This window comes from Protobothrops mucrosquamatus, unplaced genomic scaffold (genome assembly GCF_001527695.2).
Source record: "Protobothrops mucrosquamatus isolate PMUCROS unplaced genomic scaffold, P.Mucros_1.0 scaffold_220, whole genome shotgun sequence".
NCBI lineage: Eukaryota > Metazoa > Chordata > Lepidosauria > Squamata > Viperidae > Protobothrops > Protobothrops mucrosquamatus.
In genome coordinates, this window is record NW_015386296.1 from 93,868 (window position 1) to 116,984 (window position 23,117).

The window sequence follows — 23,117 nt, forward strand, 5'->3', positions numbered from 1 at the left end:
TGTTTCCCCAAAAATAAGACCTGCCCCCAAAATAAGCGCTAGCTTGATTTTGGGGGGTGGGCCTAATAAAAGTCCTACCCCAAAAATAAGCCCTAGTTTTGGGGCGAGGTACACCCCTAAAAATCAAGCTAGTGCGGGGGTGGGGTGTATGGAGCTAACCATTGCAACCAGGTCTCCCTTGGATCAACACTTGCCTCGCCAGCTGAAGGAGCAGCTTCATTCTGCAGGTGAGAATGGAGCGCCGACCTGCATCCATAGCTCGGTTCTCAGCTGCAGAGGCCTTCTGGAAAGGCCTCTGACTGCAAAATGCAGGCTGGAGCTCCATTCTCAGCTACAGAATGAAGCTGCTCCTTCGGGCGCAGAAGAAGTGGTCTGACTGGCCCGGGCTGTCGGTGCTGGAGGTGAGTGGAAAAGACACACACACCCCAAAATAAGACTTGGTGCCTCTTTAGGAGGCATAAGAAAGAAAAAGAAAGAAAGAGAGAGAGAGAGAGAGAGAGAGAGAGAGAGAGAGAGAGAGAGAGAGGAAAGGAAGGAAGGAAGGAAGGAAGGAAGGAAAGAAAGAAAGAAAGAAAGAAAGAAAAAGAAAGAAAGAAAGAAAGAAAGAAAGAAAGAGTCACTAAATGAACTAAATGAACTGTTATAAGTTGAGGACTACCCCTACTCATCTCCCCAAAGAAAGACCAGTCAACTCAGGACGATCAAGTCCTGCAAGCTAAATCATAACATTCTTTCTATAGTTTGGGTTTAAGCACTCTTTCTAAATTTGCCCTGGACCCCCATTGACACTCTCTCTCTCTCCCCCTCCCTCCCTCCCTCCATCTCTCTCTCTCTCTCTCTCTCTCTCTGCACAAGTGTGTTGGTTTTTGCAATCATTAAGCATCAATCTAATGCAGGTGGAACATTTCTCATGAACTGGTGCCTCACCTACTAACTTTCCGATGCTGGTCAGCTTTTTAAAGGCACAGCAGAAGAGGCCGTAAAAGAAAATGGTAACGTTAAAGAGAGAGGCAGCAAGAGCAAGTCTTGCAGATTAACCCTAAAGAAAATACCATACACCTTTATATGACTTTTTTAGCAGGTTGTTTTGGAGGGGTTGATTGGTGGAAAAGGGTTGCCCTCTGCTGGCTGGTCATGCGTAAAATTGTTCAGTTGAAATACAGGAATGTGACACAGATTTGTTATGTAACTTTAATGCAGGGTTTCTCAAACTTGGTGGCTTTAAGATCTATGGCAGGGGTCTTCAAACTTGGAAACTTTAAGACTTGTGGACTTCAACTCCCAGAATTCCTCAGCCAGCCACAAGTCTTAAAGTTGCCAAGTTTGAATACCACTGATCTATGGACTTCAGCACCCAGAATTCTCCAGCCAGCCAGCCTCCAAGGAGAGTAACATTGGATTAAACTTAAAGCATTTAGGTTTTGGGTTTGTGTGGCTGTCAAAAAAGAAAAATCGTAGAACGCCCAGAAGTGACTTTGGAAATCTTCTACTCAACTCTCTGTCCAGGGTGGAAATCCTTAGACCATTCCAGACAAATGGCTGTCCAATCTTTGCTTGAAAACCTTGGAAGATGGGGCACTCATGAATCCAGGGATGGGCTTCCCCCCCTGCTTAATAGCTTTCACAGTTAGGAAATGTTTCTTTATTTCAAGCTTGGGCATCTTGCTTTAAAACTTCCACCCAGTGGTTCTTGGGCACCACAGAGAATAATATCCATCTTCTATTCCCTTCGTCTTCTCTTTTTTAGGCTAAACAGTCAGTCTGAGCTAGTGGTTAAAAGCCAGTTTGGATTAGGGGTTAAGGCACCAGCCTAGAAACCAGCAGACAATGAGTTCTAGACTATCTTTAGGCATAAAAACCAACTGGGTGACTTTAGGTGAATTACTCTTTCTCAATCCAACCCAACCCAACCTCACAGGGTTGTTGTTGTGGGGAAAATAGAAAGAGGGGGGATATTAGAAATGTCCATTGCCTTGAATTATTTATGACATATAATAAAGGTGGGATAAATAAACATTCCAGTTCTTTTAACTATTCTTCATTGGATTTAGCCTGCAAGTTCCTCAACAGCTTTGCTGCTCTTCTCTACATTATTTTCAGTTCCTCAGCAGCTTGAATCTTGGAACCATATTTATTTTTCCTTTTCTATGGTCATTCTCCCATCCAGCTGCACTCTTAGTTCAGTCATAAGTCAAGGACTACCTGTAAAGCAGGCCTGTTTGTGACATCTAGGGCTGCCCACTTCTTAAACAAATTAAATACTGAGTTTAAAGAGGAGTTTATTTTCTTGGGATAAATCTGAGACTGTGTGAAAGAAATCTAGGCTGACTTTTAATATAAGAATCCAAAGAGCTGTATAGCTCTCTCAGATATGCGTTAGTTAATAGGCTGAATGTTAATAGCTTGAATGCACTGTAGTGAGGATCACTTGATATGTGTTAATCATAACTTTAATTCTATTAAACTGCAGGGTGACGTTCTGCTAAATCTTAATGATGTACTGAAATTAGATTGCGTTCCCAGGCACGCCACTGGGAGTTTTACATAGTGGATAAAGTGATGGCTTGGGTAACCACGATTGAATAAGCCACATGTGGCTGATTTTCACCCTGCCTTAAGATAGAAGCCACCGTTTGCAAACTACACTGGCACCCTGTGAGCATCCAGTAAAATGATTGTTTCATTTTGGCTGTGCAAACTAGCTATGGGTGGGGATAAACTCTGGCTTAATATGTACCTAGCCTGCTAACCACATTAAAAAAAAAACACAAAAAAACCCCTACCAATTCACCTACGGAGGCGAACCAATTTTCCCGCCAGGCATGTTCATTCGGGTGCCTTTCCCCAGCCTACCTTACAGGGTGGGTGCTAGGAAAAATAGGAAGCTCTCTGGGCTGCTTCATCCTCCTGCAGGCTCTGAATCGAGGGGAGGAGAATCAAATACATTGGTTATATATATATATATTTTATATTTTATTTGGGAACCCACTTGTACAACAGCCCGCAGTGCCCCGCTTCCAGTCCACGTCCGGCTTCTCCCCGCGCGCAGCCTGGGGACCGGGCTGGGGCCGGGGCCGGGGCCGGGGCGGGCGAGTGGGCGAGTGGGAGGCGCTCGGAGGCGGGACGGGGAGGCTCGCCCACAAAGGGACGGAGAGCGCGGGGCACAGGGCTTCGCGTGGCCAGCGAGGAGCGGCACCCTTGGCCAGGCGCGCCCGGGGTTGCGTCCGAGGCGCGCATTAACTGCAGGAGGGAGAGAATCGCCCGAGGCGCTCAGAGCTCCGGACCTCCTCGGCGCGGAAGTAAGTCGGGGGGGACGCGGGCGGGCGGGCGGGCGGGCGGCGGCGAGACGACTTGGGGTTCCCCGCCCGCAAATGCCAGAGTCGGGGGAGAGGGGCAGCCCCCCTCGCCGCCCCCCTTTCCAGGCGGATAGCGCGCCTGCACGGGGAGGGAAGGGAAGCAAAGGCGAGTCTCCAGCGTGGCCGAGGCGAAAGCTGCTCTTGGCAGAAGTTGGGAAGCGCCCCCGAAGGGGCGCAAGCGGGGCGTGGATGCCGAAGCTGGGAAGCGCAAGGTGGGGCTTTTCGGGAGCTGGGCAGGGGGGAGACCTTCCCGGCCTTGGGGACCCGCGCCTGCCAGAAGCCTGGGGGAAGAAGGGGCGGCTGGGGTCGGTCCCAGGCAGTCCTCGAGGCCGTCTTAAAGGGGGAAGGAGGGGAGCGCCTATGGAGCCCATATGGGAGACTTCGGGGGGCGGAGGCTTTTGAAGTTCAGCCGGGTGAGGAGGGGGGCGTGGAGCCATTCCCCCCCCCGGTCTGCGTCGGACAGGAACTCCAGAGCTTCGGTCTTGCTTTGCAACATTGGCTGCCTCTTTAACAAGGGCGGGCCGGGTACGAGACTGGCCAGAAAAGGCTTGCCCGGTTGAACTCCTGCCTGCCTGCCTGCCTGCCTTTAGTCACGGGGTTGGGGAAGAGTGGAAAAGTTTGGGAGCTGCGCGACAGAAAGTGGTGGCGGCACGTGGGGGGGGGGGAAGGGGGGAGAGGTGTATGGAAAGGGCTGGGCGCGCCCGCGTCGCCTGCAATGTCCGGTTGGCTTTCCAAAACAACGGGGGCTTCTTCTGACGGATTCCTTAGCATCGTTTCCCCCGGCCCTGCATTCCGCACTTGGCCAAGGGGGGGGGGGGTCATTCGAGGCCACGCTGGGTTAGGTTAGGACTTCTCATATGATGTGGCATTTAAAAAAAAAAAAAGGCCACATAGCAACTTTAATGGAAGTTTGCCTTTCCGAGTGTGCAGATGCCCCCCCCCCCGTAGTCTGGATTAATATCTTGAGCTAAACCAGGGGTAGGCAACCTTGGCTCTTTTATGACTTGTGGACTTCAACTCCCAGAAGTCCACCAGTCATAAAAGAGCCAAGGTTGCCTACCCCTGAGCTAAACCATAAACCAAGGTTTACAAACCACCCTTACAAAAAACTCTGGTTAGCTTGTCTAAATAAAAAGCGGTTTCTTGAAAGCGTCTGTCAGAAAGCTGGAAAAAAATGTGTCTCACTCTACAGCAGAGGTCCCCAACCGTTTGGGCACCAGGGAGAGAGGTATTTCCCGTGGATTGGAGGGGGCGTGGTTTTGTGTGCTGCCTGCTTGCATACCTGCGGAAGGGGTTTGCTTGTTTGTGCGGACCACTTGCTGGCATGCTACAGACCTGTACTGGTCCATGGACCTGGGGTTGGGGACCCCTGCTCTACAGCCCAGTGAAGCTTGAATAAAATGGTTTCCAGTCCCTTTTTTACGAGTGGAGAACTTGAAACAGGGAGATAAACGTTGGCTTGAAGCCACATATTGGCTGGATTCACGAAAATCCCTTAACCAGGTTTGGTAAAAACAGATGACTGCGATGCAAATGTTGGTCTCGATTGTGTTTGTAAGTTGAGGACTACCTGTGTGGGGACAATCTTTTCCACACCTCTTCTCATTTACTAAAGGTTTTGGGGATACCTTCTTGATGCCAACTTGATTCGATTCTAATTAACCAAACTGCTCCTATTGGCTTCGCTCTGTTGGCTTCATCAGATACCAACCCCTAGCTTGCATTTAGATGGGAAGAGCAGGTTGCAGTTGGACTGGAAAGTAAAAAAAAAAAAATAATCTTTTGGAAATAGGCTTGGGCAAACCATTTCTATAAATCTATCCCGAAAGCAGTGGTGGGATTCAGCCAGTTTGCACCACTTTGGCAGAACCGGTAGCTAATTTTCTGTTGCCCAGGCCCAGAATGGACTTCCGGAAGTGGCATCCACACAGAGAGCCGGTTGTTCACATATTTGAATCCCACCACCACCTGAAAGCCATCGTTTCTATGCCTGGCATTAAGATATTTCAATATTTTTTTAAAAAATCCTGTGGGTTTGAAATGCCGTGAGCTTCTGCAGTGCTGTTGACACTCTGGATCCTTGAATGTGATTGCTTGTTCTAAACTTTCTACATGCCTGGATTGGCCCCAGCTACTGTTTCTCCCTGTGCCAAAAAGTGTTTACCAGTCAAGGACCTCAGTGAATGGTGGATAAGAAAGAGCTTAAAAAGTGTTGTCCNGAAGTCCACCAGTCATAAAAGAGCCAAGGTTGCCTACCCCTGAGCTAAACCATAAACCAAGGTTTACAAGCCACTCTTACAAAAAACTCTGGTTAGCTTGTCTAAATAAAAAGCGGTTTCTTGAAAGCGTCTGTCAGAAAGCTGGAAAAAAATGTGTCTCACTCTACAGCAGAGGTCCCCAACCGTTTGGGCACCAGGGAGAGAGGTATTTCCCGTGGATTGGAGGGGGCGTGGTTTTGTGTGCTGCCTGCTTGCATACCTGCGGAAGGGGCTTTGCTTGTTTGTGCGGACCACTTGCTGGCATGCCACAGACCGGTACTGGTCCATGGACCGGGGGTTGGGAACCCCTGCTCTACAGCCCAGTGAAGCTTGAATAAAATGGTTTCCAGTCCCTCTTTCAGGAGTGGAGAACTTGAAACAGGGAGATAAATGTTGGCTTGAAGCCACATATTGGCTGGATTCACGAAAATCTCGTAACCAGGTTTGGTAAAAACAGATGACTGCGAGGCAAATGTTGGTCTCGATTGTGTTTGTAAGTTGAGGACTACCTGTATGGGGACAATCTTTTCCACACCTCTTCTCATTTACTAAAGGTTTTGGGGATACCTTCTTGATGCCAACTTGATTCGATTCTAATTAACCAAACTGCTCCTATTGGCTTCGCTCTGTTGGCTTCATCAGATACCAACCCCTAGCTTGCATTTAGATGGGAAGAGCAGGTTGCAGTTGGACTGGAAAGTAAAAAAAAAAAATAATCTTCTGGAAATAGGTTTGGGCAAACCATTTCTATAAATCTATCCCGAAAGCAGTGGTGGGATTCAGCCAGTTTGCACCACTTTGGCAGAACCGGTAGCTAATTTTCTGTTGCCCAGGCCCAGAATGGACTTCCGGAAGTGGCATCCACACAGAGAGCCGGTTGTTCACATATTTGAATCCCACCACCACCTGAAAGCCATCGTTTCTATGCCTGGCATTAAGATATTTCAATATTTTTTAAAAAAATCCTGTGGGTTTGAAATGCCGTGAGCTTCTGCAGTGCTGTTGACACTCTGGATCCTTGAATGTGATTGCTTGTTCTAAACTTTCTACATGCCTGGATTGGCCCCAGCTACTGTTTCTCCCTGTGCCAAAAAGTGTTTACCAGTCAAGGACCTCAGTGAATGGTGGATAAGAAAGAGCTTAAAAAGTGTTGTCCTGTAACTGGTCGTGTGTCTACTCTGTTGCTATGTGCCTCCTCTAGGAGGGCTGGTACTGAACCCCGGCGTCGCTTGGGGGCTGGATGTCACAGGGACTGAGAAGGGGGAATATTTATAACTCCAACATCTTGCCAGGTTTGATATATTTAGACAGCACGCTGGCCAATAACAAATCAGATGCAGTGAGGCTCTAGAGCAGGGTTTCTAGCTACTGTATGCTTCCTTCAGAGCTTTTCTTACCACCTCTTTCCATTCCAATAACTCACGAAGAAATAAAGTAAGGACCATGGGCCAGCAAAGAGAGAAATCCATTCCTTGTCCCCCAAATTATTTGACTCTTTGGGTCAAGTCTTTAAGAGAGAAAAAAACGTGGTTCAGCTTGGAAGACAAGCAGGGTCAAGCTTAGTTAGGGTTTGACTGGGAAGATGCCAGAGAATTAAGACAGTTGTTGGCTAGATTGGAAAGTTCAAAGGTATCCGGGAAGAAGGAAACAGCAAAGCCTTTTTCATCTCATTGCCAAGGAAACTGCATGGACGCGTCCGTGAAATCACCAAGAGACAAGGAGACTATAACTAGCGTTATAACAGGGGTAGTCAACTTTGGCTCTTTTATGACTCGTGGACTTCAATTCCCAGAATTCCTGAGCCAGCTTAGCTGGCTCAGGAATTCTGGGAGTTGAAGTCCACGAGTCATAAAAGAGCCAAGGTTGAGTACCCCTGCGTTATAAGTTAGCACTGCTTTGATTTTTCAGAGAAGACTTGGGGGCCCTAAACTGCTCTTGGAAATTTAGTGATCGAAGTTGGCTTTCCATTTTTAAAAAATAGGTCAGGGAAGTCAAAGAAGCCGGGCACCAGCCTTGTGATCTCAATCCTTCCATCTCAGCCATCCTCAAATGCCTAAAGACCTGCATCTCTCAGCTTTCCTGCTCTGTGTTCTATTCTGCACTCGATTCTTTGCAAAATGCTCACTTTCCACATTCCTTCTTAACAGAGTAGAACAGCGATGGCGAACCTTTTAGAAACTGAGTGCCCAAAAACTGGCCCTGCCCCTGCTCCACCCCGCCTGCCCGCAGGGCCACTCACCGCCTCCAGGAGCTGCCACAGATTGCCCAGGTAGCCCAGCAGCGCCATGGCGGCCATGCCCTCTGCTCATGCCCCGCAGGATCAACTGTGCGTGATGGAGTGTGAGGGCAGAGTCTTGTCTACACTGCCTGGCTGCCATGTCCTTGGCTGTACTGCTCTGCTTGGGCCATGCTCGGGGGTGACTCTCCTCCAGGGGGGCTGCTGATGAGGGGGTCGCAGGGGGAGGCAAGGCTGGGACAACAGCATGTGTGTCCACAGAGAGGGCTCCGAGTGCCGCCTCTGGCACGCATGCCATAGGTTCGCCACCACTGGAGTAGAACAACAGAATAACAGAGTTGGAAGGGATCTTGGAGGCCTTCTAGTCCAACCCCCTGCTCAAGACCCTTTACCATTTCAGGCAAATGGTTGTCCAATCTCTTCTTAAAAACCTCCAGTGTTGGAGCACCCACAACCTCTGGAGGCAGGTTGTTCCACTGGTTAATTGTTCTAACTGTCAGGAAAGTTCTCCTTAGTTCTAGATGGCTTCTCTCCTTGATTAATTTCCATCCATTGCTTCTTGTCCTGCCTTCAGGTGATTGGGAGAATAGTTTGGCCCCTCTTCTTGGTGGCAACCCCTGAGATATTAGAACACTGCAATCATGTCCCCCCTCGTCCTTCTCTTCATTAAACTAGACATAAACCAAACAATTCCTTGAACCATTCTTTGTATGTTTTAGCTTCCAGTGCCTTAATCATCTTTGTTGCTCTTCTCTGTACTCTATCTAGAGTCTGAACATCTTCCTCCAAGCCTTCTCTTTCACAAAGATTGCTTATGCATGATCCTTTCTGACCTCAGTGGAAGTCAAGTCCAAATCTAGCCATGCCTTCAGGTTTATTTCTTCTCCTTGATCACTCATTTTTCCTTTGTTGTCTCTCCCGCCCACTGCCGAATGTGGATTGCAAGCTCCTTCCTACATGTCCTTCTCTTAAATTGGCAAAGACTCATGTGTGTTGGTGGGACATAATTGAGATCTCACTTGTGGAGTACAAAACCTGAACTTTTAATAAAATTAAAAATTTATTTTAATTTTTTTTATCCCTCCTTTATTATTATTAAAAATACCTCAAGCTGGTGAACATACCTATTACTCCTTCCTCTTACTGTTTTCTTCACAACAACAGGTGAGTTGGGCTGAGAAAGTGGGACTGGCCCAAAGTCACCAAGCTGGCTTTTGTACCTAAGGCAGGACTGGAACTCACAGTCTCCTGGTTTTCTAGCCTAGTGCCTTAATCACTAAATCAGACTGATAGCCCATCATAACTCGATCCTCTTAAAACCAATTCCAGCTTGGTCCAGCAGATTTTATAGTGCGTATTAACTTTCTCCCAAGTTGCTGCACTCCAGATGTGCTGGATTTCAGCTCCTACAATCCTAATTCAATACAGACAGGATTGGGGGAGGCTGTTGTATAACATCAGGATAATAAGGCTGGTTACTCACAGTTAATAATGGCTAAACTACACACCGGCTCTGTTCTCACAGGATACTTAACCAGGTCATTTACAAATCTGTAAGCTGCATCTGCAGGGCACCGTAAGCATGATTAGAGGTTTTTTTTTTTTGGTGGTGGTGGTGGTGCAGATTCAGGCTGGTAGAAACCTGGAAAATGTGTAACTTAATAAACAGGCCAAGCATGCAGTGTCCTTATAATCCTTGTGTTAAATTTCTTTACCCTTTTGTGCCATTCTGAGTAGTCAGGTTTCTCGGCCGCAAAGTTTTAGTTTGTTCCCGCAAATATGTGTTTCTTACGAAAGAGCAGAGCACAGCAAGGAAGGTGGGCTATTTGCCCTCCCTTGGCTTGGATCCTGATCCACACGGTCCCAGCTTCCTCTTCTCCAAGCTGTAGTTGCCAGTGGTCAATTGATACCATTTGGTGGCATCACCTCAGAGGCGGCATTTTTTTTAACGGAAAATGCATTGCAGAGAATCTTTGGCTCCTGTGGGTGTTATATAAATGCAAAATCCATACAAGATGAATGGTAAATTGCAATTAGTTCCTTAGATCTCTTTGAAGCAAAAGATGGAAAATTCCTTCCTTCCTTCCTTCCTTCCTTCCTTCCTTCCTTCCTTCCTTCCTTCCTTCCTTCCTTCCTTCCTTCCTTCCTTCCTTCCTTCCTTCCTTCCTTCCTTCCTTCCCTCCCTCCCTCCCTCCCTCCCTCCCTGTTTCCCCAATGCTCACTTGCCTTTCTTTTCAGATACCACTCTATCAAGAGTGACCCCTCTAGATATGACCTCCAGCTAGTTAAAGACATATATTTATATTTATTAAATTTATATACCACCCTATCTCCCTTACGGGACTCAGGGCGGTGAACAGGCGATACTAAAAACCACGATAATAAATAAATAGTTTCTGTTCTAAAATCGAATTAAATAACAGGCCTGTTCTAAAAACACACCCATACAAAAACCCCCACTGAAACATAATCAAACTATGCCAGGCCGGCCGCACGGAATAGATGGGCCTTCAGGGCTCGGCGAAAAAGGTGCAGGTCCGCAACTGTACGTAGGTCGGGGTCATTCCAGAGGGCAGGAGCTGCCACAGAGAAGGCTCTCCCCCTGGGGGTCGCCAGCCGGCATTGACTGGCCGACGGCACCCTAAGGAGGCCCTCTCTGTGGGAGCGGACTGGTCGAAGGGAGGTGTTTGGTAGGAGGCGGTCTTGCAAATACCATGTCATATCTCTGAGGGATTAATTTCCAAGGCTGCATTATTGTGGTGGGTGGTGGTTGCAGACATCTGCCCATCCCAATTCCTTCCCCCCCATTGCTTTCTTCCTCTCATTGCCTGTGTGTAGTTTGCTTGTTTTGTCCTTCACATGTTCTGTTAGCAGGCCTTGCTCTGTCCCCCTCCCACATCTGTCCCAAAGCCAAGGCAGACAAATTTAGCTCTTCTGACCTCTCTCTCTCTCTCTCTCTCTCTTTCTCTCTCTCTCCCTCTCTGTGCCACAAGCCAGTGCCTTGCCTTTCCCTGGAGTTCCTACAGGCTGTTGATTCTTTTCCTCCAAAATATCCAAGAGAGTCCTGGCGGGGCAGGCACCAAAGGGTAGGTACACAGAGCCCTGCAGAGTGGGGAACCAAATGTTTTGGGGGCCTGAATTTGGGGGGAATGACATAATAGCACCTCTGGCATCACTGTTGGGACAGTGAGTCTAGGAAGGTGAGTCAAGGCGCGTGTGTCAAAAAATAGCCGGATTGCACAGCTGTTATAGCCGAGTTGGCAGCCTGGGAAAGGAATAAGAAGGACAGAATTGGATCAGTTGCTTATATTGTAGATCTCCTAGACATTATAAGAGAGCTCAGTTAATCTATAGCAGTAAAAAATCAGGAGGAGTCTGGTAGCAACTTTTCAGACTAACTGATTTTATTAAAAAGTATAGGCTTTATCAAGTTGACTATCATTAATAACTTTAGTCTGAAAAGAGGCTACTAGACTCCCGCTGATATTTTATAGATCTAATAACTTACAGTAGATCCCAAAGATGCTTTTTCACGAGGCAACTGGACTTTCTTGTTTTTCTTTGAAGATGTTTCATTTCTCATCCAAGAAGCTTCTTCAGCTCTGATAACTATGACCTGGGTGACTGAGAATCTCCATAGACACTTACAGTAGATCATTAAGAGTTTCTGAATTGATGATGTTCTAACCTATTTAGGCTAGATAGCGCTGGTGTTTGGATGCACTCTTCATACTAATGTGGTTTGGTGTTGTGGAGCACGTTATACAAGCTTGACCATTATGGCTTATTAGTGTCAACCCAGTTTTTCCAGAGCAACAATCATCCCAGTCTTTGCGAGATAAGCTGATGGGTGGTCTCACCCACTCACCCATTCCAGAAATGAGTGAGAGCAGGATGAACCTTTGAATTGATTTCATGTACCATAACACTCCATTAGAATTAATAGAATGTCCATCCAGCCATGAGCTTAATTACTGTATTTCTCCCTTCTAGCACCTTAAAAAATAACTTTCAAAACATACAGAATATTTTGCAAACACAAATGTTTGATGCTTCCTTAACAGTCCAGGATAAGGATTAAAATGATTCTTAAACTCTTCAGACATTTTTTTTCCCCTCCAGCTGGAAGTTAGCAAGTCATGTTGGATTTGTGTCCTGGTTAAAATCTTCCCATTTCTGACCTCACGGTGGGAGAAGAGAGGTGAACTGGATTCCAAGGCAAAGTAGAATGTCGCATTTCTTTTTCCATCCAGTTTTGGAAGGAAAATAGTATCTTAACTCCGAGCAGGAGGCCCAGAGCTCCGAATACATAAGGCGGCTTCTTTTTGCACAGGGAAATATTAAGCCTGTTTTCTGTTTGTGGTGAAAAAAACTTTCAGGCCACAAGTGAGCCAAAGGACGGGAGTGTTTCCATTTCCTTTCCTGTTGATTAGCAGTAGAAGCCAAGCCTGTCAGCCAAAAGGATGTTTACTGAAAAAAAACTGGCTTGCAGAGTGATACAGAATTGGGATAGGAAAAAGGGAGGGGAGACTTTGCATACCTGGACCCATCAACCTCCCTGTTTTTCTCGTGAAGGAAGTCGATAGATACATCTTCCAGCAAAAGAGATTCACCCTCACACTTTTTAATAATTGCTATGATTTGATCCTGTGCCTCTTGATTGGGACCCTGCAGTCTTTGGAGAGATACCTAGTGCTTTATGAACATTATAATGAAGCCACCTGAACAATTAAAGCAATGGATTTTTTTTTTTAGTACAGGTAGTCCTGCTTAAAACAGTTCATTTAGTGCAGTGGTTCTCAACCTGTGGGTCGGGACCCCATTTGGGGTCGATCTACCATTTCACAGGGGTCGCCAAGCAAGGCTGTCCGCCATTTTTTTCCCCTTTTCCGGCGGGTGCCTTACCTCCCTTGGGCTGGGCCAGCTGGTGGTCGGCCTGCTCCGTCTCTGCCGCTTGCCAGCTACGCCTCGGCCGGTGCAGGGGGCGGAACCACGCATGCGTGGCGCTCCCGGGCAGGGAAAGTCCTCGACTTACGATCGGTTGGGTAGTCCTCGACTTACGACCGGTTTAGTCCTCGACTTACAACCGGTTTAGTCCTCGACTTACGACCGGTTTAGTCCTCGACTTACGACCGGTTGGGGTCACGGCATTAAAAAGGTTGAGAACCACTGATTTAGTGCATGGGTGTCAAATTCGCCACGTGACGTGTTGCGACGTATCGCAACTTTTTTTGTATTGGGGTGGGCACGGCTTCAGGATGATGCAACTGGCCGGCCGGCCAGCAGTTTGTTTGACACCCCTGATTTAGTGACCGTTCAAAGTGACGTCTTTGAAAAAAAGTGACTTATGACCATTTTTCACATTTACAACCGTTGCAGCATTCCCACGGTCATGTGATCAAAATTCAGATGCTTGACAGCTGACTCAAACTTATGACGGTCACAGCGTCCCGGGGTCATGTGATCCCCTTTTGTGACCTTCTGACGCAGTCAGTGGGGAAGCCAGATTCACTTAACAAACACTTTACTAACTTAACAAGTGCAGTGATTCACTTAACCATTGTGGGAAGAAAGGTCGTAAAATGGGGCAAAACTCACTCAACAAATTTCTCTCTTAGTAATGAACTCAATTGACGTTGTAAGTCAAGGACTCCTTGTAAAGAGTAAGAAATGCAGAGGTTTCAGTGTACTTTTTTTCCAGTTTGAGGTCTAAGTTAAGGTCAAGAAGTGTAGGTCTCGAGGGCAGGAATCACGTTGCTCTGTGGGAAAAGTTTATACAGTTGCTTTATATTTTTGGCTGATTTTAAAAATATATTTGCTGGTAAATATAACGTTTTAAAAAAGCCTGAGAAACAAAGTTGGTTCTTTCCTTTTAAAATGTTTCTTTCTGTCTTTTTTTTTTTTTCCTTTGCTGGGAACTCAGTTTTGTAAGGAGAAGTTTCAGTTCAGAGCCCAAATACAATATTTCTGTTTGTGGGGTTGTCATTTGGAGGAATAGCCTCCCTCTGCAAATGCGACATTGCAGCTCCAGTTGTCCCTGACCACCAGGGTTAGACTATTTTATTGTGGTTGTGGTTAACTCAGGGAATATGTTGCAACTTTTTTTTTTTTTTACAAATCTCTTTTGTTTTCCATCAAAGCACCCCAGACTATTCTACAATGCCCGGGGTACTTGCCAGCTCAGCTTGTGAAGTTGGGCTGCTTTTTATTTCAACAACACTGATTCCACCATCCCCCTCCCCGTATGTCCTGACTAAGCATGGTCTGTAGGCATTTGCACTTTGGAAATTGCCTGGTGGGCAACAGCTGGCAGAAGGGAAGCTGGTTGCAACATCCCTGAGCACCGCGGAGACAGGTTACCGTCTGCAAACATTGCAGAACGTTTCCAGCACTGCAAACATTTCACTGCCATAGTAACTGGCCTTTGTCCTCCCTCCCCTCCAGCTGGGTCATTTCAGAATGTGAACTAGTGGGCCCAGCACCAGCTGTTCCAAGCTTGCTTTGCTCTCCTCCCCTCTGTTTCCTTTCCACCTGGCTGTTCTGGTCTCCCCCCCCCTTCTCCATGCAGAATGCCTTCCTCTCCAGCTGTTCCAGGGGCTACTGTCTCACCCTCCCCCTTCTGCCAGATCCTGCCCATTTTTTCTTCAAAAATACACTGTGTTCAGATAACTATGGCTTTATTTTGGAATTTTGCTCCTTTGCAGACTCCCGTTTTTTTTAAAATCCCGAAAGTTCCCCCCTCTAATTTTACTTTCGCTGATTTATTTTGATGTTTTGATTGCTGCTGTTGACAGCTGCAGTTGAGACTTGGGACTTGGCAAAGCTCCTGGGTGGAGCAGGAAATCTAAGAGGTCCCAGCACCCCATGATGTGTTTTCTGGCACTGATAGTGCATTGATTTGGGGAGCGTTATCTGTTGGGTTTGGGGTGAGAAGTGATGCTAAAGGCCCAGAAACTTATCAGGACAGAAAAATCATAATCCTGTAGTAATTCTAGATTTGTAACTGGAATTACAATCTGGAATGACAATCGTCATTGCAGTCATAAATCAAGGCATTATGTGACCTGACTGGATTATTCAACATTTTTTTATTCATTAAATTTTCCCCAATGGGTGGGGTTTTTTTGCTAGAAACTGGAAGTAAACGCCAGAAGCAGACAAAAAAACAGCTTAAATGATTATCATGTGACAGTGGGATGCTGCAAATGGCTGTAAAGTTAAACCGGTTGCCAAATGCCCAATATGTGATCATACGACTGGTGTGTGTGCATGTTTGTGCTTGTCATAACATAAAAAATGGATCATAGATAGCTTTTGGAAAGTTGTTGATTTTTTTATAAGCCAAGGACAACCTTATTGATTGCAGTTGTTGGGAATGTGCCAGAAAAGAGCCAGTTTGCATGAGTTTGCATGCATAGAGGCAGTATGGTCTAGTGCAGTGGTGGCGAACCTATGGCACGCATGCCAGAGGCGGCACTCAGAGCCCTCTCTGTGGGCACGCGTGCCATGCCCCGGAGATGGCAACCATCCCTCTTCAACCACCCACCCGCTAACTCGCTGAGGTCCCACATGGCCGGATGCACCCCAGCACGGCTGGTTTCCTTCCCCCCGTCTCATCCCTCCTGGCCTCGCATGCTCTCCTTTTCCCAGGCACGACCTACTGCATTGCCTCCTCAGCTGTTGGCCGTCCGTCCAGCTCAGAGGCGGCTTCTCTGAACTGCTGGCGATGGGCTGCAGAGCCCCAGAGTGCACCGGTCAAGGGGCCGGCAGGCTATAGCTGCTGATGGACACTGTTGGCCCCCATGCACTCGCTGGCCTCTGTATACGGGGGTCGATGGTGTCAGGCAGCAGCCTCCCCGGCCCCTGACTTGCCTTGCCCTGCAACAATGGAACCCCCCACCCTGCCACGCATTGCCTCGCAGGATGAGCCTCTTGCCCACTGCCCTACCTGCCAGAGACCCCCTGGATCTCCCCCAACCCTGCCCGGCCCCCACAGGCGCCCTTCCCCATGAGCAACATCAAGGTGACCATGCCCACCTTGGCCACACCCACCCAGTCTGCCATGACCACCACAGCCACGCCCACCCAGTGGGCCATGCCCACCTGGAACCCGGCGATAAATAAGTGGGTTTTGGGTTGCAGTTTGGGCACTTGGTCTCTAAAAGGTTCTCCATCACTGGTCTAGTGGTTAAGGCAGGGGGTCTTCAAACTTGGCCCTTTTATGATTTGTGGACTTCAACTTCCAGAATTCCTCAGCCAGGCATGCTGGCTGAGGAATTCTGGGAGTTGAAGCCCACAAGTCATAAAAGGGCCAGGTTTGAAGACCCCTGTAGTTCAGCAACCCCTGGAAGGCCACAGGCCTCCCATCCAGCCATAAGGGCTGAACAATTTGCTATCTCCAGAGTGGGAACCCAGATTTCCTAGAAAGCAACAAAAAGCACATATGGAATATGGATTGTTTCACTGTTGGGTTGCATGCTCGAACTCAACCCCATCCAGGAACCTGACTGTCCTTTTTGTATTTTATCTCCCCTCAACTTGTAGACATGTGGATCCTTCTTCCTCTTTGTGGGGTCTTCATAGCAAGCTCAGCCGCAGGTAAGGTCAAGTCTGGTCTTCAAGGACTTATGACAGAAAGTAAAAACGCCGCCCCTTAGAAACACACGTATACGCACAAACAGATATATCCCACTGCATCCTGCCTAGGACAAAAACTGAAACAAAGATGCCATAATCCGAATCCTGGATTGGCTGGGTTTTTCTAAATCCACTTTCTACAACTTCATACTTTCTGGAGGTTAAGATATGAAGGTCGTCCTTTACCAAAACTTCTTAGCAAATCTCACTTTAAATGTTTATGGAGATTCTCAGTCATAGTTATTCCAAAGATGCTTTTTCACGAGGCAATTAGACTTTCTTGTTTTTCATTGAAAACATTTTGCTTCTCATCCAAGAAGCTTCTTCCGTTCTGACTCCCCATCATCCAGTCAGAACGGAAGAAGCTTCTTGGATGAGAAGTGAAACATCTTCAACGAAAAACAAGGAAGTCCAGTTGCCTTGTGAAAAAGCATCTTTGGGATCCCCACTTTACATGATGCATATCATATTCTGAAAGTTCTAGGTAATACCCATTGCCTGCCCTCCTGTGCTTTTGAACGGTTGGGTGTCCACTCCTCCCCCAGTACAACTCCTGGTGACACAAAAATAAAGAAATTGTGCCTTGTGACACCGTGAGACAAACCCTGACCTTTTGTACTTGAGTCCAGACATTGGATGCAGATATGGAAGTCACCTGGTATGTGTTGCAAAGCGTAGTGATCCCCCAGCCACCCATGGACCTTCCAACCCCTTATTCATAGATAACCTGTCTGGCTGGGGTTTTGAAAATTGCAGTTCAAAAACTCTTACCAAGTGCAAGCTTGTAGAATATTGATCTGATCTTTAAGGGCAGACAGGATATTTTTTTCCATCAGTCAATTTAACCTTATATACCTGAAAAATCTTGCCCACCTTTGGGGTTAGTATTATTTATTACCTGTATAATATTAATGATGGCGACTGAGTTGGTGGCATTAAAAGTGAGTTTCTGACTCCCCACTGAGAAATGATGGTTATAACTTTGAAAGTTCAGTTTTGTCCCCATACAATTAATAATAAATTGTAAAAAATACACAGACTGAATGGCTAGGATTACACATCATGCTAAACCGTGGTTTGTTTAGGTCAGTGATGGCGAACCTTTTAGAGACTGAGTGCCCAAAACCTGCCCCCGCCTGCTCCCCAGCCCGCCTGCTCCGCCCCCTGCCCTGCCCACAGGGCCACCCACCACCTCCACGGCCTGCCGCAGATCACCCAGGTGGCCCAGCAGTGCCATGGCGGCCATGCCCTCCGCCTGCGTCCCGCAGCATCATCTGCGCGTGATGGGGTGCGAGGGCGGAATCTTGTCCCCGCTGCCCGGCTGCCATGTCCTTGGCTGTGCTGCTTTGCGTGGGCCGTGCCCGGGGGCTAGTCTCCTCCGGGAGGGCTGCTGGTGAGGAGGGGTCTGCAAGGGAAGTGGGGCTGGGGTGACAGCACGTATGCCCACAGAGAGGGCTCTGAGTGCCGCCTCTGGCACGTGTGCCATAAGTTTGCCACCACTGGTTTAGGTTATAATTATGATGCATTACAGACCTGTAGTGCACAGTATATCCAAGCCAATGTATTCAGCTTTGTCAACTTTTAGACGTGTAAACGTCAATTCCCAGGATTCCCTGCTAACGTGATTGTGGCACACATCTAGAACTAATGGGAAAGAATACCTGTAGCTCAAGGTTGAACTGTTAATAATAAAGTTGGAAGGGACCTTGGAGGTCATCTAGTCCAACCCCCTGCCCAGGCAGGAAACCCTATACCATTTCGGACAAATGGCTGTGGAGTCCTCGGTGCTGGCTGAGCTGGGTTGTTTGCTTGGAGACATTTCGTTACCCAGTTAGGCAACATCTTCAGTTTAGAAGCTGACAAAGTTGGAAAATCCAGTGCTAATCCAATCACTCAGTTATGATATAGATCAATGAGTTAAACCCAGTCACTGAACCAAACTTGTACATTAAAATGATGCTGTGAGTTAAAACCGGGTTATCCAGAATTAGTTGTATCCCAGCTATCATATGAGGAGTTGAACAGAGCTACCATTCAATAAAGCAAGCATGAGATCTCGTTTAAAGTATTTATTTATTTACAGCAGCTGACTTCAGTACTGCTTTTGACGCCCCTTAGCTAGAACAGAGGGGGAGAACTCCACGTGCCCACCGCCCTTCTCTACTCTTCAATGGCGAGACATTTGTTTCTGATGAATAAGTCAGTAGAACACATGAAAAGGCAATTTACATGGACGCAGCACCTGTTATCTGGCTTAGAAACAGTTGAAAAGGAAAATGTCTTAAGAACAGTGATCAGTTGTCAAATAATAAAATATATTAGCCCACAGAGTGTTCAGAGGGGAAAAGTATATACAGAAACAAAAGGATCTGATATAGCAAGATCAGCTTTTGAAAATAAATAGGAAATGAATACAGGTAGTCCTTGATTTATAACCACAATTCAGCCCAGAATCGCCATTGCTAAGCAAGATGGTTGTTAACTGGGTTTTCCCCCATTTTGCAACCCTTCTTGTCACAGTGAATCACTACAGTTGCAAAGTGAAGCATTTGGTTGCTAAGCGAATCTGGCTTTGCCCATTGACGTTGCGTGTCTGAAGCCAGCTGGGAAGGTTATAAAGGGTGATCACATGACCCTGGGACAAGTACATGCCAGGGGCCAAGCGCCCAAATTTTGATCACGTGACCATGGGGATGCTGCCACAGTTGCAAGTGTGAAAACTGGTCATGAGTTCCTTTTTTCAGTGCCATGTTAACTTTGAACAGCTACTAAACAAATGGCTGTAAGTTGAAAGGCTGGCTGGGGAATTCTGGGAGTTGAAGTCCATATAACTTAAAGTTGCCATGGTGGGATTCAAATATGTGAACAACCGGCTCTCTGTGTGGATGCTGCTTTCGGAAGTCCATTCTGGGCCTGGGCAACCAAAAATTAGCTACCGGTTCTGCCGAACTGGTGCGAACTGGCTGAATCCCACCACTGGAAACAGTGTTTTAAGAGGTGAGGCAGGCAACACCAACTCTGCCATACAGGGAGTAGGAGAAGATGAAGAATATAATAATGGGGTAGATTTGTGTAGAACGGCTTCAGTTCTTATTGTAGTTGTCCATGGTGGAAGCCTTAGTGATTGAACATATGTGCTGCTGGGTTTCAAGGGAGCTAAAACAAATAACCTGCTTAGGCTTTTTTTCTAATCAAGATTAGAAAAGCCAATAAGATAAGGTAACCTTTATTGTCATTTTTTACTAGTTATCTTATCTATTTTTCCAATTTTAATAACAGCTCCCTCACCTTAACTGGTTGGGGAGCATAGTTAAGGCTGTCTCTGGGTTTTGTTTTTTTTATAATTCATCTCTTGCTCTTTGTTCACCTTTCAGAGTCCCCCAAGGATCAGCCTCCCGACCCCTTCAAATATGGTAAGTTAATCATTACTGAAAGCTTGTCTGGGGCCTTGGGAGTCAATGCAAATTGCTGCAACTGGCAGAGTTACTACCCTAGGAACAAAACACAGGAAAAAGAAAAGCCACGAAGGATTTCCCCTGTTTTTATTTAATTTGGAAACAGGCAGATATTCTGAGGACCACAATAATGCTTTAGAAGGACCGTGTTAACTCTTTTTTTCAGGCTTTCTTTGGAAAACTCCCATCTGATTTCTGCTTAAAAGCCAGTATTAGATCTTTGGATGCAAGACACCGGTGAAGCGGGCACAGCAGCGCCTGCGTCTTCTGCGTCTCACGAGAAAAGCACATCTTTCTTCCCTTGTCCTTACCACTTTCTACAGAGGGATGATCGAGAGCATCCTGTCACATTGCGTTACTGTCTAGTTTGGAAGCATTACTGCTTCCGACAGGAAGGCGGTGCAGAGAGTGGTGAGGATGGCAGAAGAGATTATTGGTAGTTCATTTCTTTCTATCCAGGACTTGGCAGATAAGCGATTCTTGAGCAAGGTCCGTAGGATTATCTGGGATGCTACATCCTCTTCACAACCTGTTTTCCTTGTTGTCTTCTGGGAGGAGGGGGCTTCGCGGGATTCGAAGCAGAACGTCCAGATTCAGTCACCTTTTATGTGTGTGTATGGGTAGATATATACTTTCTTTTGAGAGCAGGCAACAGAATTTCGTTTTTAATGTGTGCTAGCGTGCTCACAGCAAAAAATGACAATAAAGGTTCTCTTAATCTTAAAATGTAAGGAAATGCCTTTGAATTCTTTTGCCTTCTTGCTTTGGGAAGCTAATAGGGCAACAATGCAGAGGGAAATAAGTGGGGAAAAACGTCCACAATAATTTGCTGATTTGGAACTGAAGTAGAACACCTCTGGAATCCATTTTTATTTATTTTTTTATTTATCCCGCCTTTGTTATTTTATAAATAACTCAAGGCAGAGAACATACCTGATACTCCTTCCTCCTCCTATTTTTCACACAACGACAACCCTGTGAAGTGGGTTGGGCTGAGGGAGAGGGACTGCACTGAGCTGCCTGTCGTGCCTAAGGTGGGACTAGAATTCTCAGTTTCCTGGTTATTCTGATCCTGAGTTAAACTGCCTTTGTAAATCAGATTAGATAGATAAACTCAATAGGAATAATTTCATAACAAAAACATATTTAATCAGAAAGATTACTTGCATTCATGACGGTTGCCTCTGATAATACATCTCTGTTCATCCCTATAGGTGAAATAATGAAGCTCTCTTCATACCATCTTTATAGCAAAACAGGGTCATTGGGTGATATCTGATGGCCCATGCTTCTTTCAGACAAAGACATTCCAATCCGGCTTGTGTCCAGAAAGTCTCCCAATGCCCTCTAGAAACTCCTCCCACTGACCCATTAACATGGGATGACTGACTAGCTAAAACTACATTTCCCATAAGCCATCTCTTAAGGAGACAGCACTTAACTCAATAAATGCCAGATAGTCTAACATACAGATACATGCTCTCTAGTTAGGGTTACATAGAGTTATACGATCCAGAACACTGGTGATTGGCCAAAGTCACCCAACCAGCTTTCATGCTGAAGATGGGACTAGAACTCTCAATCTCCTGGTGATTGGCCCAAAGTCATCCAGCTTTCATGCTTAAGGCAGGACTAGAACTCACAGTCTCTTGTTTTCTAGGCCAGCACCTTAACCACTACACCATGCTGGCTCTCCATTTGTAGACAGTCACAACATAATAAAACCATGGTAACACATGTGCTCGACTTTGTCTCCATGGTGCTATCTTCCTCTTGTCTCCATCTATGAGGAAGGTGGCTTATAGCATCCTTGACTATTAGACAGTAACCAAAGAGAGCATTAAGAAGCATAATGTCTGATTGTGGCCTTGAAAAGTCAGAACCCTCTTAAGCACACCAATTGTACCCATTTTGCCCTTCAAATAGATGGAGACTTAACCCTCAGTGGATTTGCCCCCCCCCCAATGGGATTTCCCCATGTACAGTATTTTACCAGAAATATAGATAGAGCTGCCTCAAAAGCATATTGATGAACTAATAATCCAGGAGTCTTCAAACTTGGCAACTTTAAGACTTGTGGACTTCAACTCCCAGAATTTCTCAGCCAGCCAGGGCTGGCTGAGGAATTCTGGGAGTTGAAGTCCACAAGTCTTAAAAGTTGCCAAGTTTGAAGACCCCTGTACTAATCCATTGGGCTGGCTGAGGAATTCTGGGAGTTGAAGTCCACAAGTCTGAAAGTTGCCAAGACCCCTGTACTAATCCATTGGTGATGTCCAGTTTGCTCTCTGAATTCATGGAGACCTAACCCTAACCCTAAGGCTTAAGGGTTGGGCAATAAAGCAGGCAGGAGAGGAATCAGTGATGGAGATAAAATAATTTTCTGCTGGTCCAGGGACGGGTGGAGAGCACTCTACCTCTTCAGTGGTTTAAGGCCTATAGAAATAGGGTTTCTTGTTTTAATTCCAAGCTACTTTCTATTCCTTGCCTGACAAACCCATTTTTTTTTCACCACACCAGATTACTATTCGCTGAGAGTTGGAGGCTTGGTGTTTGCAGTTGTCCTGTTTCTGCTGGGCATCCTCATTATCCTTAGTGAGTAACTACCATCCCGTGGTTGCCCAGGAAGGAGGCTTAGTGGGTTGGGATCAGAACACCCTTGAACTACAGTATATCGAGTGTGTTCATGCATCATGGAAAAGCACTGAGTTGAGTCTGACTTCTCTCTTGTGTCTGAACCCACCTACTGCACTGTGGGATTCAAGACTTATGCCTTTCAAATAAAATTGTCCAGAATAGTATAGGACAGTGGTGGCGAACCTATGGCACGCGTGCCAGAGGCGGCACTCAAAGCCCTCTCTGTGGGCACGCGCGCTGCCATTGCCAGCAGCTTGTGCAGGTCCATTAGGCCGCCGCTACCCGGAGTGGCAGCCCCACCCAGCACAAAGGAGGCGAAGCAGCCAGCTAGCAAGCTCGAGTAGAGGTGGTAGAGCACGCCCACACCCAGCAAGTTGAAGGCCACCCCAACCAGGAAAAGCCAGATCCCTATCAGCGCCATGCCCCCCCCAGTCCCAGCTAGGATTGCGTGCCTCCCCCCATCTAGGCTGGGCCTCCTGCCAACCGCCTCACCCACCAGAGACCCCTTGGATCTCCCCCAACCCTGCCCGACCCCCACAGG

At 46.8% G+C, this 23,117-nt stretch overlaps 1 long non-coding RNA gene across 1 annotated transcript; it reads left to right on the forward strand.

The window, feature by feature from the left end:
- The first annotated feature begins 3,190 nt into the window (after nt 1-3,190).
- LOC114923532 lies at nt 3,191-22,529 on the forward strand. Its single transcript, XR_003810659.1, has 4 exons — nt 3,191-3,299; nt 16,395-16,448; nt 19,862-19,900; nt 22,460-22,529. It is a non-coding gene; the product is annotated as an uncharacterized LOC114923532 (long non-coding RNA).
- Nucleotides 22,530-23,117: the final 588 nt, after the last annotated feature.